At 39.1% G+C, this 13,455-nt stretch overlaps 1 pseudogene; it reads left to right on the top strand.

Moving 5' to 3' along the window:
* The first annotated feature begins 7,154 nt into the window (after positions 1 to 7,154).
* Positions 7,155 to 7,587, top strand: LOC113931420 (annotated as a pseudogene).
* Positions 7,588 to 13,455: the final 5,868 nt, after the last annotated feature.

The raw sequence follows: 13,455 nt of genomic DNA, 5'->3' as shown, positions 1-13,455 counted from the left end.
GAATTTGTGAGAAACTCCTGGCGATGGCTGAAGACAAAGGTGTAAACTTTACTAGGTGGGGACCCGAGTGTCACCAAGGTCAAGATCTCAACTCCCACTGTGGCCTTGACTCAAGCTTTTATTTTCCCGCTGGAGAGAAGACTGTTCGCCTCTTAGCTAATACCTGGGAGGGGCCCAAAGACCAACCTTCTACACCAAGAGGTCCCATTCTGAGTTTAAACTATGCCCATGACTAGAATTCAGATGTATCCTTGCATGTAAGTCTACTTGCATGAGGGACTTAGAAATTTCCTAGGAGAGAATTCATCCCTACTGGAGAGGGAGCTAGGCCTATAGTCTTGGTCCAATTACAGAGCCGTAGTATGGGAACATTGGTTGTGTCGCTAATTCAACATCCCTTTATTAAGTGTGAATACAATGGAAGAATCCTTTCTTCTACTTTGCCATAGAACTCCATGCAGCTTTGGTGCCTTGAGGACTCCAAGTGTCGGTCCCAGTAGAAGCAGAAGCTGTGTCTGGAAGAAGTGACAGCAACCAGCAGATACTGTGGTCCCCAGCAAAAGCCTGTTATGGAGGCCATAGAGTCGAATCTCAGAATGGCAAAGTGAGTCATCATTGTCACAAAGGAATAACCCATGTTTTTGCTGAATTTGGTGCCTAATCCCTGCAAAGTTTTCTCTGAGAGTTCTGGATGTTGTCTCTCAGGTAGCACAAAGAAGTACAGTCAAAAAAAGCATTTGGTGTCTGCCATTTTCCCCCTTAGCACTGTAGTAGGCTTTTGAAGACATTGCTTCAACCCCAACTCCTGAAATGTGCACATAATTAGGAACCCTGACAGGGTCAAAGGTCATTCCTTGGCATCTGAATTGGTATCAGGGTCTCTAGACCCCAAACAAAGTGGCTACATTCTCATGATCCAAAGAGCAGGGACATACGAACCACGTGGGGAAGTCCAATTCTTTGTGCTAGAAAGATCGATGTGAGATGAAAACCGACCCAGGTAGAAATGGAATTGCAAGGGCTTAGAGCTGCAGCTCTTGAGTAGAGCCAAATGGGGATGGCTTAATCCACAGAAATAACTGCTTCACGTTACTGATTTTCAGAAATTTTGTTGTATAGCATGTGGCTTATTGATTTATCACACTTTCAAGACAGCACAGAACATCCGGTACTATCTTCACTTCTAACATCAGGAGGAGATCATATATCCCTGAATGCAGTTTCCTCTGATGAGGCCCAAAAGGCATTAGCCACTATTCTTGCTGTATCTATTGCCTTTACTTGGCCTTGCTACTGAAGCTTCTACCCCTATTCTGGACACTCTATCCTCTAAATTTCTCTCTTTACTCAAACTGTGTCACAGAGAAGATTTGAGCTTGATAGGGCAGTAATGATCTTTTTTACTGGGGCACAGACAATTCAGGACAGGGAAGTGTGAAAAACTTGAGGAGACTGTACATTTGGAAACATTATTTGCTCATTCATTCATTGAACATTTATTGAGTGACTAAGTTGTATTAGGCTCTGTCTGAAGTGTTTATTGACTACATATAGATTTAAATGAACACCTATACATGAATGTATGACTATGAGTCTATTCAAATGCTCTAAAGATGAACAAAACTGATATGGGCTTTTTTTCTTTTGGTATATATTCCTTTTCCTTCGTCTAACTCCTCCCCATTCCATGCAGAATTGTAGGTGATCCAGGAGAGACCCAATTCTGGTAGGCACATAAATGGCTCCCCAAAGATGTCTGCATTCTACTCACTGGAAACTGTAAACATGTTAGGTTATATGGCAAAGGAGAATTAAATTTTGCAGATGGAATTAAGATTGTTAATTAGCTCTAGAAGCTGAAAAAGGCAAGGGAGTAGGTTACCTGTGGACCTCCCAGAAGGAATGTAGTCCTGCCTATATCTTGATTTTAGCTCAGTGAGACCAATTTGGACTTCTGACTTCCAAAACTGTAAGATCATAAATTTGTGTTATTTTAAATCACTAAGTTGGTGGTAATTTGTTACAGCAGCAACAGGAAAACACATACAATAAAAAATTGTCTAAATCAGTAATTCTCAACCTTGACTGCATAATACAATCACCTGTAGATCTTTTAAGATCCTAATGTTCGGGTCACACTTCAGACCAACCAGAAACTTGGGAAGTGATATTTAAGCACCATTTTTTTAAAGCTTTCCAGATAATTCCAATGCATAGCCAGATTAAGAACCACTGGCTCAACTAAATGATTTTTTTTGGTATCACTATATTTTAACGGTGAAAATCTTGCTTGGCTGAGCACAGTCTCTTCTTACCTCTTTCTACCAGTTTGTCTTTCAGCAGGACAAGAAAAAGTCAAAAGAGAATCAATGCCCAGAATCCCTGGGACATGAGGCCAGATGAGAAGAGCTTAACACATCCTCTCAAGGAGCTGAAATGGAAGGTAAAGCAGGGGCAGAGGTTCTCACCTAGCCTCTGTTTTGGTAGATCCATTCTTTTCTGAGGGCTTGCATGTGTATCTAATTGTAAAAGGCCATTTGTTTTATTTTCAGTAAGGCACCTAAAAGTCACTGCAAGATGGACACAAGCTGCCAAGTGCATCTTCAAGGGTGACCTCTCAAGACTTCCATGTAAGAGAGCCAAGTCAATTGCATGCCTGACCAAATAGACCCATCAGTTACCAGAGACAAGTGTGACCCATGTCTGTGTTACTGGCATCAGCAAGCTGGAGCTTGGAGTTCTTGGCCTAGGTAATGTAAAACTGAGAGTTGTTTTCTAAAGAACGGGGACTAAGGAATAGGGCGTATATGAAATTAACTATGTCTTTAGCAAAAATGAATTATATATACCCTGAACCTGATTCCTGTTATAGATTCAAGCAGAATTTACTGTGGCAGTTTGGCTATGACATATAGGTAATGTGAGCCCAGACAGTGATATTAAATCTTTCTGGCTACGAAAGAACATGCCATTTCATTGCCAGTCTAACAACAAAACTTTCCAATGGACTATTTTCTGATCTGGCAAGGGGGTTGATATATTTCTATACATTCATAGAGAGCATGGAGAATACAGAAAGCCTTCTTTAGTCCATAAAGGTAGGATGTGTATATAAGGCTGCCATGATCCATTCTTCCCTGGGTTAGGGTTTGGTCCAAGGCAGATCAAATGCTTTCTGTAGAATTGACTCCAAAAAACCTGAGCAGGGATGAAGCGCCAAGACTAGGGGTGCTCAGGCTGTGACTTGCACCAGTTCATTAGCAGTGATTATATGCATCTCTGCATTTAATACCAACATAATGGTAGCTTAAAATTGACTATGATGGGTGTATTTACACCACAGAGCTTGGCAAATGCTACAAGTCAGTCTCCCCAATCCTCTCTCCTCCAACGAGCAGTTGTTCAATATTCACCAACACACTGGAACTTGCAATACAGTAAAACTGGGTCTGAGAGGTATGGTGAGAGGACGAGGAATGTTTTGTTTGGAGAAGAAAGATCTGAGTGAACCCAACGGTTGCTAAGGGAAGAAGGCTCAGATACCTTCTTTATTTCTCTAAACGGTAAATCAGAGCTGCTGTGCATAAGTGCCCATGTGTATGTGTATGTAGCGGAGGATGAAATGGAAACTGGATTCAACTCAATATAAAAACCAAGAATTTATTAATGTTCAGTATCATTCAAAAGGAGACAATTTTATCTCAGGAGATAGTGACATTCCACATCACTGGAAGTGAGCAAATAGAGGCTTAAAACCCAGGAGGCTAAGAGTTCAAAACAGTACGAGGGGAAATATTTCATAAGAGCTCAAAGAACGCCTCTCACCCCATTTATATCATTTCCCTCCTAAGTGGCTGGCTTCTTTCTTCCTCAAGGCAGGAGCTTATGGGAACACAGGAAGAGCATGAGGGTCTTCACCTCCCAACCTTCCTTTCTCTAGATTGACATTGGTAAAGGAGGTCTGACGAACTACCTCTATGTATCTTAGAAGAAAGCTATATATATAGTTATATAGTTATATATATATAGTTATAGTTATAGTTATTTTTTTATTTTTATTTTTATTTGCCAAGTACCTCTGAAGGCACAATGCTATCCAAAAGGGTTTCCCAAAGTGAATTAAAATAAGCATTCTACTCAAGCCAGGAGCAAAAAAAAATCCGCATTAAATTAAGCAGGCATTGGAAACAATTATACTACAGTGGGAAGAGTAGTTACATGTTTACATTGCTTGAAACCATGTTCTACAGAGTCATGTCAAACATAGCAGCTATGAAAAATAAACGTAAAAAGAAACAGAGGAATTTTGTTAGATTAAACGTCTTTTCCTAGCAGCAGCTCGTGGTTCTCTTTCGTCCACTGTCTGTTTTCATTAAACCAATCATGATTTCTTGAAGCCCCGAGGCGCATGAACAAGGACTGGTTTCCATGGTTTGGGTAGCTATCCACCTGCATGGGATGCTTGAGGTATTCATGGGGAGAAAGGCCGCTGAATTTTCAAGTATCTCCATCTTTTATCACAATCTACTTGGCTGTTGATAGAATGGAGTGAAAATTCTATGTCTGTGTGTGCACACACACGCATGCATGGGCACACACACACACGGTTCTTCATGTAATATATGTGGCTGTGAGTAGTATATATGTATCCTGGGTTTGGTGGTACTTAGAGCTTGTTTAGAACAACGAACAGTTTAGGATTAAAACAGAGTTATAAGAAAGTATTTCCGGATGGTCAGACTAAGGACTTCAAAAAATCTGCTCCTCCATAAAATGAACAAGAACACAAGGAAACATTGTCAGAATGAGCTTTTTCAGAACTCTGAAAATTGACCCAAATCATTCAACTATCCAAGAACTATTTATTCAAGAAAAATGGCTAAATCTCAATAAGAACAATGAGCTTCGTGATATTTTAACTTGCTCTGTTCCCAATTCCTCTCCTCAGCTCAGTGGGAGCCTTACAAACTAGCAGCTTCACAGCTATGGTAGTTGTAAGAACCAGTAACCTGGCAGCCACTGGAGGAGGTGAAGTGGGTTTTGAGCTCCCTCATAAAGCCCTAGTTTCAGAAAATTGCAAATATCATTACTTGACTTGCCTAACACCTTCCTGGAAATCTCCACTTGCTAGGCTTGTCTTTATTTGACCTGACTCAGAGCTTACTCACTGGGAACAGTCTGTTCCCTGAGCCATTTAAACAAAAATAATGGTGCTAGAAAATTATGGAGGCAAGATAAATGAATGATATGTTAGGTGGGGTGTGCAGGAAGGTCTTCATTTATAAGGTGATGTTTGTTCAGACACCCAAGCTAAAATGGTGGAGTGAACCACATAGCCATTTGGGGGCAGAAGAAGGGAATTTTAGACTGAAATAACAGCAAGTATAAAGGCCCTGAAGTGGGAGCACGCTTGGTTTCTTTCAGAAGCAGAAGATACTTGATTCTAATCTTTCTTGCTCTGTCTTTACTGACTTGGGGATTCATTGGCTTTCATGACTTCAACGACCATCACTATAGCACTCCTCACGAGGCCTCTGCTACACTATCTCCATATTCAGAACTCATTCAGAAAAGTTTTCATGAAACACTGATTCTGTCAAGGTATTCGCCTGCTTAGGAATGTCTAGGTGATTCCTATTTGCCTACAATAAAAAATCCAGATTCCTCCCCAATTCTCCGAAGACCTGCACCAATGTGATCTTGTGTTCCATTTATCACTTGTGCTATTTTATAAACTTTGATTCCTATTAATTCCTGTCCTGACCACTTCAGCTCAGCTAGTCCTCCTCTCTTGGATGTATTTTTTTTTTTCTTGTGGCAGAATATACATAGCATAAATTTTACCATTCTAACTGTTTGAAGTAATTACTGATAATGAAGCTTACTTTTGCCATTTTGTTATTTTTCTTTTAAAGACTTTATTTATTTATTTGAGAGAGATAGAGAGACAGAGCATGAGCAGGGGGGAAAGGCAGAGGCAGAAGCAGACTCCCTGCTGAGCAGGGAGCCTGACCGGGGCTCGATCCCAGGACCCTGAGATCATGACCTGAGCTGAAGGCAGACGCTTCACCGACTGAGCCACCCAGGTGCCCCTGTTATTTGTTTTCTATAGGTCTTATATCTTTTTTCGTTCCTCATTCCTTTCATGACTGTCCGCTTTTGTATTTGGTTGGGTCTGTTTGTAATGGCACATTTTTATTCCCTTCTCATTTTCTTTGGTTTAAATGCTGTAGATATATTCTTTGTAGTTACCACAGGGATTTTACATATAACACCCTCAAGTTGTAGGAATTTATTTTATTTTATTTTATTTTTTATTTATTATGTTCAATTAACTAACATATAGTACATCAATAGTTTTTGATGTAATGTTCAACGATTCATTAGTTGAATATAACACCCAGTGCTCATCACCACACGTGCCCTCCTTAATACCCATCACTCCGCTACCCCATACCCCCACCCCCCTCTCTTTTGTAGCCCTCAGTTTGGCTCCCGGAGTCCAGAGTCTCTCATGGTTTGTCTCCCTCTCTGATTTCTCCCCTTTCAGATTTCCCTCCCTTCCCCTGTGGTCTTCCACGCTATTCCTTATGTTCCACATATGAGTGAAACCATATGATAACTATCTTTCTTTGCTTGACTTATTTCACTTAGCATAATCCCCTCCAGTTCCATCCATGTCGATGCAAATGGTGGGAATTCATCCTTTCTGATGGCTGAGTAATATTCCATTGTATATATGGACCACATCTTCTTTATTTATTCATCTGTTGAAGGGCGTCTTGGCTCTTTCCACAGTTTCACTATTGTGGACATTGCTGCTATGAACATCGGGGTGCACATGGCCCTTCTTTTCACTACATCTGTATCTTTGGGGTAGATACCTAGTAGTGCAATTGCTTGGTTGTAGGGTAGCTCTATTTTTAACATCTTGAGGAACCTCCACACTGTTTTCCAGAGTGGCTGTACCAGCTTGCATTCCCACCAACAGTGTAAGAGGGTTGTATAGGAATTTATTTTAAATTGTTACCAACTTAACTTCAATTACATACAAAAACTGTGTTATATTACAGCTCTGTCACTCTCCACTTTATGTTAATGACATCAAAGATTACATTTTTAGCGCTTTTGCTCAGGCTGGTGGCACTGGCAAGATGGGCAGGTGTCACGGTCTTTGTACTGCCAGGAGATTCCGTAGCCACCAAAGAGATCAGAAGTGGCATGATAAACAGTCCAAGAACACCCATTTGGGCACAGCCCTGAAGGCCAACCCTTTCAGAGGCGCTTCCCATGCAAAGGGAATTGTGCTGGAAAAAGGAGGGATTGAAGCCAAATAGCCAAATTCTGCCATCAGGTCATGTGTCAGGGTCCAGATGATCAAGAATGGCAAAAAAATATCACAGCCTTTGTACCCAATGATGGCTGTTTGAATTTTATGGGGGAAAATGATGAGGTCTGGTTGCTGGATTTGGTCACAAAGGTCATGCTGTCAGTGACATTCTTGGAGTTCGTTTTAAGGCTGTCAAAATAGCCAGTGTCTCTCTTTTGGCCTCTTACAAAGGCAAGAAGGAAAGACCAAGATCATAAGTTTTGATGGTGAAAACATGACAATAATAAGTTCTCAAAAAACATGCCAAAAAATTACATCTTTATACATGTGTACCCATTAACACAGATTTGTTATTTTTAATGCATTTGTCTTTTAAATCCTATGGAAAATAACATTGGAGTTATGAACCAAAATTATAAAAATACTGATTTTTTCCATGTAATAGTCATTTATCAAAGATCTTCATATTTTCATATGATTTTGAATTACTGTTTAGTGTTCTTTTGTTTCAATTTGAAGAACTCCTTTTAGCATTTTTTGCAGGATAAGTCTAGTGGCAGTGAACTCCCTCAAATTTTGTTTATCTGGAAATGTCTTAATTTCTCCTTCATTCTTAAGGAGTTTTGTTGAGCATGAAATTCTCAGTTGATAGGTTATTTTTCTTTCCACACTTTAAATATACCATGTCATTTCCCTCCAAGTTTTCTGCTCACCAGTCCAATAATAGTCTGATTGAGGATCTCTTGTATGGGATCAGTTACTTTTCTCTTGCGACTTTCAAGATTCTCTCTGTCTTCGGCCTTTGACAATTTGTTTTAATGGGGCTTAGTATGACTCTCTTTGGGTTTAGCTCACGTGGAGTTCATTGACCTTCTTGTATCTATGTATCCATGTCTTTGCCCAAATTTGGGAAGTCCTTGGCTATTATTTGTTTCAATAATCTCATGCCCCTTTCTCTCTGTCTTCTTCTTCTTAGACTTCCATAACACATATGTTGGTCACCTTGATCATGTCCTCTAAGACCTTAGGCTCTATCACTTTTCTTCATTCTTTTTTCTTTCTTCTCAGACTTGATAATTTTAAATATTCAGGCTTCAAGTTCACTGATTCTTGTTTCTCTGTTTGAGTATACTATGGAATCCCCCAGTGAATTTTTCAATTCAGTTATTGTACTTTTCAGCCTCAGATTTCAGTTCATTTCCTTTGAATAATTTCTATCTGTTGTTATTCTCATATTCTTCATATATTGTTTTACTGATTTCCTTTATTTCTTTGTCTGTGTTTTCCTTTAACTGTTTGAGCATATTTAAGACAGCTGTTTAAAAATTTTGGTATATCCAACACCTGTGTTTCTTCAGGAATGGTTTCTGCCATTTTATTTTCTTCCTTTTATTGGGACATGTTTTCCTGTTTGTTTTTTTTTTTATTTTTTACATGCCTTGTGATTTTTCTGTTGAAAATTGAGCATTTGAACAAACACACACCTCTCCCAGTCTTTGTGAATTGGTTCTGCACTAAGGCAGACCTTCACTAATTAGAAGGACACGTTGTGAATCTTTGGATCCACCCAGCATGAACACTTAAGGTCTTCTGTGGTCTTCTGTGAGCATGTGTCTTGCCCGGCCCAGTTTGTGTGTTTTTTCTACAATTCCTCCATTTACATGGAAGCCTTTAAACATCTTAATTTCTCAAAGAGTCTCATCCCAGCTTCTTCTCATGATCCTATTCTACTGTATTCTTCCACCCATATTCTCTTATCCCGGGTGCTGGAAGACCTGTAGTCCTCCTGCAGTTTCATGAACCATGCCCACTGTGTATTTCCATGACTTTTTCCAGTCTGAGATCTGAGTTAGGTGAAACAGAGTCCTCACTCAGGTATCCCTCAGATAGGGCAGGATGTTGCAAATAACGTGTGCTCTGTTCCCTCTAGTTCAAGAAAGAAAATGAGGAACTGGGCCAGCACTTCCTTCCGACCTTGCCATACTGTACTAGGGATGAAGTAGGGGCAAGGGTAAATAAAAATGACATAGGGGCGCTTGGGTGGCTCGGTCGGTTAAACGCATTTGACCCTTCATTTTGGCTCACATCATGATCTCAGGGTGGTGGATTTGAGCCCCATATTGGGGCTCCGTGCTGGGCATGGAGCCTGCTTAAGATTCTCTCTCTCCTTCTCCCTCTGCCCTTCCCCCACTGCTCTCTCCCTCTCTTTCTAAAAAAAAAAAAATGCCACAAAATTTCCTATTGCTTTGAATGTGGTTTTGTTTTGTTTTGTTTAATTCAGTGTTCACTTGGTTGCTGTAGACCTTTGACTCTTTTCCAGAGCTCCTATAGCATTATTTTAGCCAGCCTCTAGTTGTTTTTCAAATGTTTCTGTGGGGCAATGTGGACCCATAGCTTCCTAGTCTGCCAACTTATTGATATCACTCTTGGGTATGATGTTGGGTTTGCCTTTGTCCTTCCTTACGTGCCATCACCTCTACCCACGGTATCCTTGTTTCTCTCTCCCCCACCTATTAGTTTAATGTAATGGTGAAGAATATGGGCTCCAGAGTCAGTCAGACATCGCCTTGAACCAAGATGTGTCACTTACTTGAGATGTCATAATGTCGACGAGCCTCAATTTCTCATCTCTAAGACAAGTGTGTAATAATAGCAATGATACTTCCATTTCAGGTAATAAGATAATGTCTTTAATGTACAGTCCGAGCATATAGTTATTCCTTAAGGTTAGTTGTTGCTATTGTTATTTTTATTACTGCAGAGAAATACCATTTTTCACTTACTAGCTCTGTGACCTTCCTCAAGTTACTTAACCACTCCAAGATTCAGTCTTAAAATGTGGCTAATTATAGTATGTACCTCATAGGAATGTTAGGATTAAATGAGAGAATGCCTATGAAATGCTTGTAATAATGTGGGCAGTAGTGCTCAAATGAACGGTTAAGTGCTTTAGGGGATTAGCAAAGGTGAAATCCCAGTTGTGTGGAATGATTGGAGTAGTTATGAAAAAGTTAGGATTTAAGTTTGTTATTAAAAATAAGTATAATTTGTGGGGGTGCCTGGGTGGCTCAGTTGGTTGGGCCTCTGACTCTTGGTTTTAGTCTGCACTCAGCATGGAGTCTGCTTTGGATTCTCTCTCACTCTCCCTGCCTCTCTGCCCCTCAGCCCCCTCCGTGTTTGTGCACAAACTCTCTCTCTCTCAAAATAAATAAATAAAATCTTTTAAAAAATAAGTATAACTTGTGGCGTTGGAGAAAAAAATGAGTAAATTCAAAGAAGAAGCAACAGCATATGTAAAGTTCAGGGAGGTGAAAATAAAGTGTGGTATGTCAGAGAACAGTAGAGATATTATTAATGTTGAGAGCTGTATGAAGCAAGTGTAGGAGCAAATCAGGGACAGACTGCTAGGGGCGCTGGTATTATTTAAAGTACCACTGCTATAACAGATTAACCCTCAATTCTCAGTGGTTTATAATATAATAAATATTTCTCATTCAACTCATAATCTGCTGGGGGTGTTCCTGGTTGGGTATGCCATCATATAGGGACCCAGGATCCTTCCATTTCATGGTTCTGTTTCCTCTAGGTCCTTGTCATTCTTTCCATGCACCTGGAGGAAGGGAAAAGAGAGAATGGAACAGTGTGTATAGGAGGTTTCTTTGGGTCAGGCCAAGAAGTCATATGCATTACTCTTGTTCACATTTCATTGGCCAGTACTCAGTCACATGGCCACACCTAAATGTAAGAGAGGCTGGGAAATATAGTCTGGCTTTGAAGAGTCTATGAGTTTGTTATGATCGTTTAATCATGTGAAGATATTTCTCTTAAAGAAGACATTGATTCAGCCTTTGTATGACACATTGGCTTTTTATTCTTAAAAAATCTGTCCAGAAGGCAGATAAAGACCTTTATAGGCTTTAAGTGGAATGCCAAAAAGATGATCGTACTCCCCCCCATACACAATTTAAAATTTAAAAGAGAAGTATCACTAAACTATAAAATAAGTATAATGAAGTTTAAGAAAGTTTTGTTTTTTTTTCTCCATGATGACTACTTTGATTCATTTTAAAGAAAATTCAGTATCATTTTTTTCCCAGAAGCTTTTTATTCTAATTTTGGGGGCAACTTTGTTGGTGCATCTGTTTTGGCTATTTATTGGGTAATCCAGTTCAAGTCTGGCCTTTCAGAAAACCATCTTAATGTAAAACTTTTCTTTGGTTTCACTTTGAGGAACTTAGGGCAAGTCTGTTGAAGCAGGGGGCCATACCTCCACTCCCTCCCTGCTTTCACATGTTGTTTATAGATGCAGAAAAAAAGGGGTAGTTCAGAGAGATTTACTTCAGACAGAAAATAAGACGGCTGTTTTTTTTCTGGCTTAAGACTTGCTGTACAGACGTGCTCTAGAAAATAATTCAAAGGAAGACCGATTTTAGCAGGAAGAGCCACAAAAGGGAGTGTTTAGATTGAGCTTAGTTTTCGACTCTCCATTAAGTGGTGATTGTCGTTCTGAAATCCAGACCTACAGTTCACCACAAAATAATGGAGTAGAAAGTCAAAATCAATCAAGAATTATCAGTAAAATTTAGCTGCTTTCTTAAAATAGCTCTAAATGACATGTGAGAAAGAGATCAGAACCAATGTTTCAAGTGTAGTTATAAAATTGATTATGTTTCTACATCTTATCAATCCCTTTTTAAAAAAAACATTTTTTATTTTTCATTTTTAGAGTCATATTTTTATCCCTTCATAGTAGTTACCCTTATTTTTGGCATATATATATAAGTTGTTCTCTCTTTAAAATTTTGAGATACAATTTCTTCTAACAGATCAAAATATACCCTAAATCACTAGTGTATGGCTTTGTTCTATTCTCCTGCCTGATCACATTCTCTCCCTTTTTTTTCTTTTTTTTTCTTTTTTCTTTCTCTTTTTAAATCTTCTTCTTTCTTTTAAAAAAAAACAACTTCTTATCTTATAAATTCCTTTTATAAAATCTTTTATAATTTTCATCTTTACAGTCATCTGCCATCCCTTCATTGTATCAACCCTTATTTTGTACATATATGTCTTTCTTCCTTTAAAATTTTAGCAGGCACTTTCTTCTAACAGACCAAAATATGCCCAAAAGCTAGTGTGTGGCACTGATCTATGCACTAGCCTGATCATATTTGATCATATTCTGTTTTTTTTTGTTTTGTTCTGTTTTTGTTTTTATCTTTTCCTTTTTCCTTTTTTTTTCTCTCTTCTTTCTTTCCCTTTCTTGTCCCCTGGTTTCAGGTCTTTTCTGATTTGTATAGAGTATATTTGCTGGAGACATTGTTAACCTGTTAGCATTCTGTTCTCTGATTCATCTGTTCTCCTCTGGATAAAATGACAAGATGAAAAAAATCACCGCAGCAAAAAGAACAAGAAGTACTACCGTCTGCCAGGGACCTACTCAATACTGACATTAGTATGATGTCAGACCTAGAGTTCAGAATCATGACTTTAAAGATACTAGCTGGGCTTGAAAAAAGTGTGGAAGTTATTAGAGAAAACCTTTCTGGAGAAATAAAAGAACTAAAATCTAACCAAGTCAAAATCAAAAAGACTATTAATGAGGTGCAATAAAAAATGGTGGCACTAACTGCTAGGATAAATGAGGCAGAAGAAAAAATCAGCGATATAGAAGACCAAATGATGGAAAATAAAGAGGCTGAGAAAAAGAGAGAGAAACAACTACAGGATCACGAGGGCAGAATTCGAGAGATAAGCGATACGATAAGATAAAACAACATTAGAATAATTGGGATCCCAGAAGAAGAAGAAAGAGAGAGAGGAGCAGAAGGTATATTGGAGCAAATAATAGCAGAGAACTTCCCTAATGTGGGGAAGGAAACAGGCATCAAAATCCAGGAGGCACAGAGAACCCCTCTCAAAATCAATAAAAATAGGTCAACACCCCGACATCTAATAGTAAAACTTACGAGTCTCAGAGACAAAGAGAAAATCCTGAAAGCAGCTCGGGAGAAGAGATATGTAACCTACAATGGTAGAAACATTAGATTGGCAACAGACCTATCCACAGAGACCTGGCAGGCCAGAAAGGACTGGCATGATATCTTCAGAGCACTAAACGAGAAAAA

Source organism: Zalophus californianus, chromosome X (assembly GCF_009762305.2).
Source record: "Zalophus californianus isolate mZalCal1 chromosome X, mZalCal1.pri.v2, whole genome shotgun sequence".
NCBI classification, from domain to species: Eukaryota; Metazoa; Chordata; class Mammalia; order Carnivora; family Otariidae; genus Zalophus; species Zalophus californianus.
Note: the sequence above shows the minus strand (reverse complement) of the source record. Positions and strands in the feature narration are given on the sequence as shown.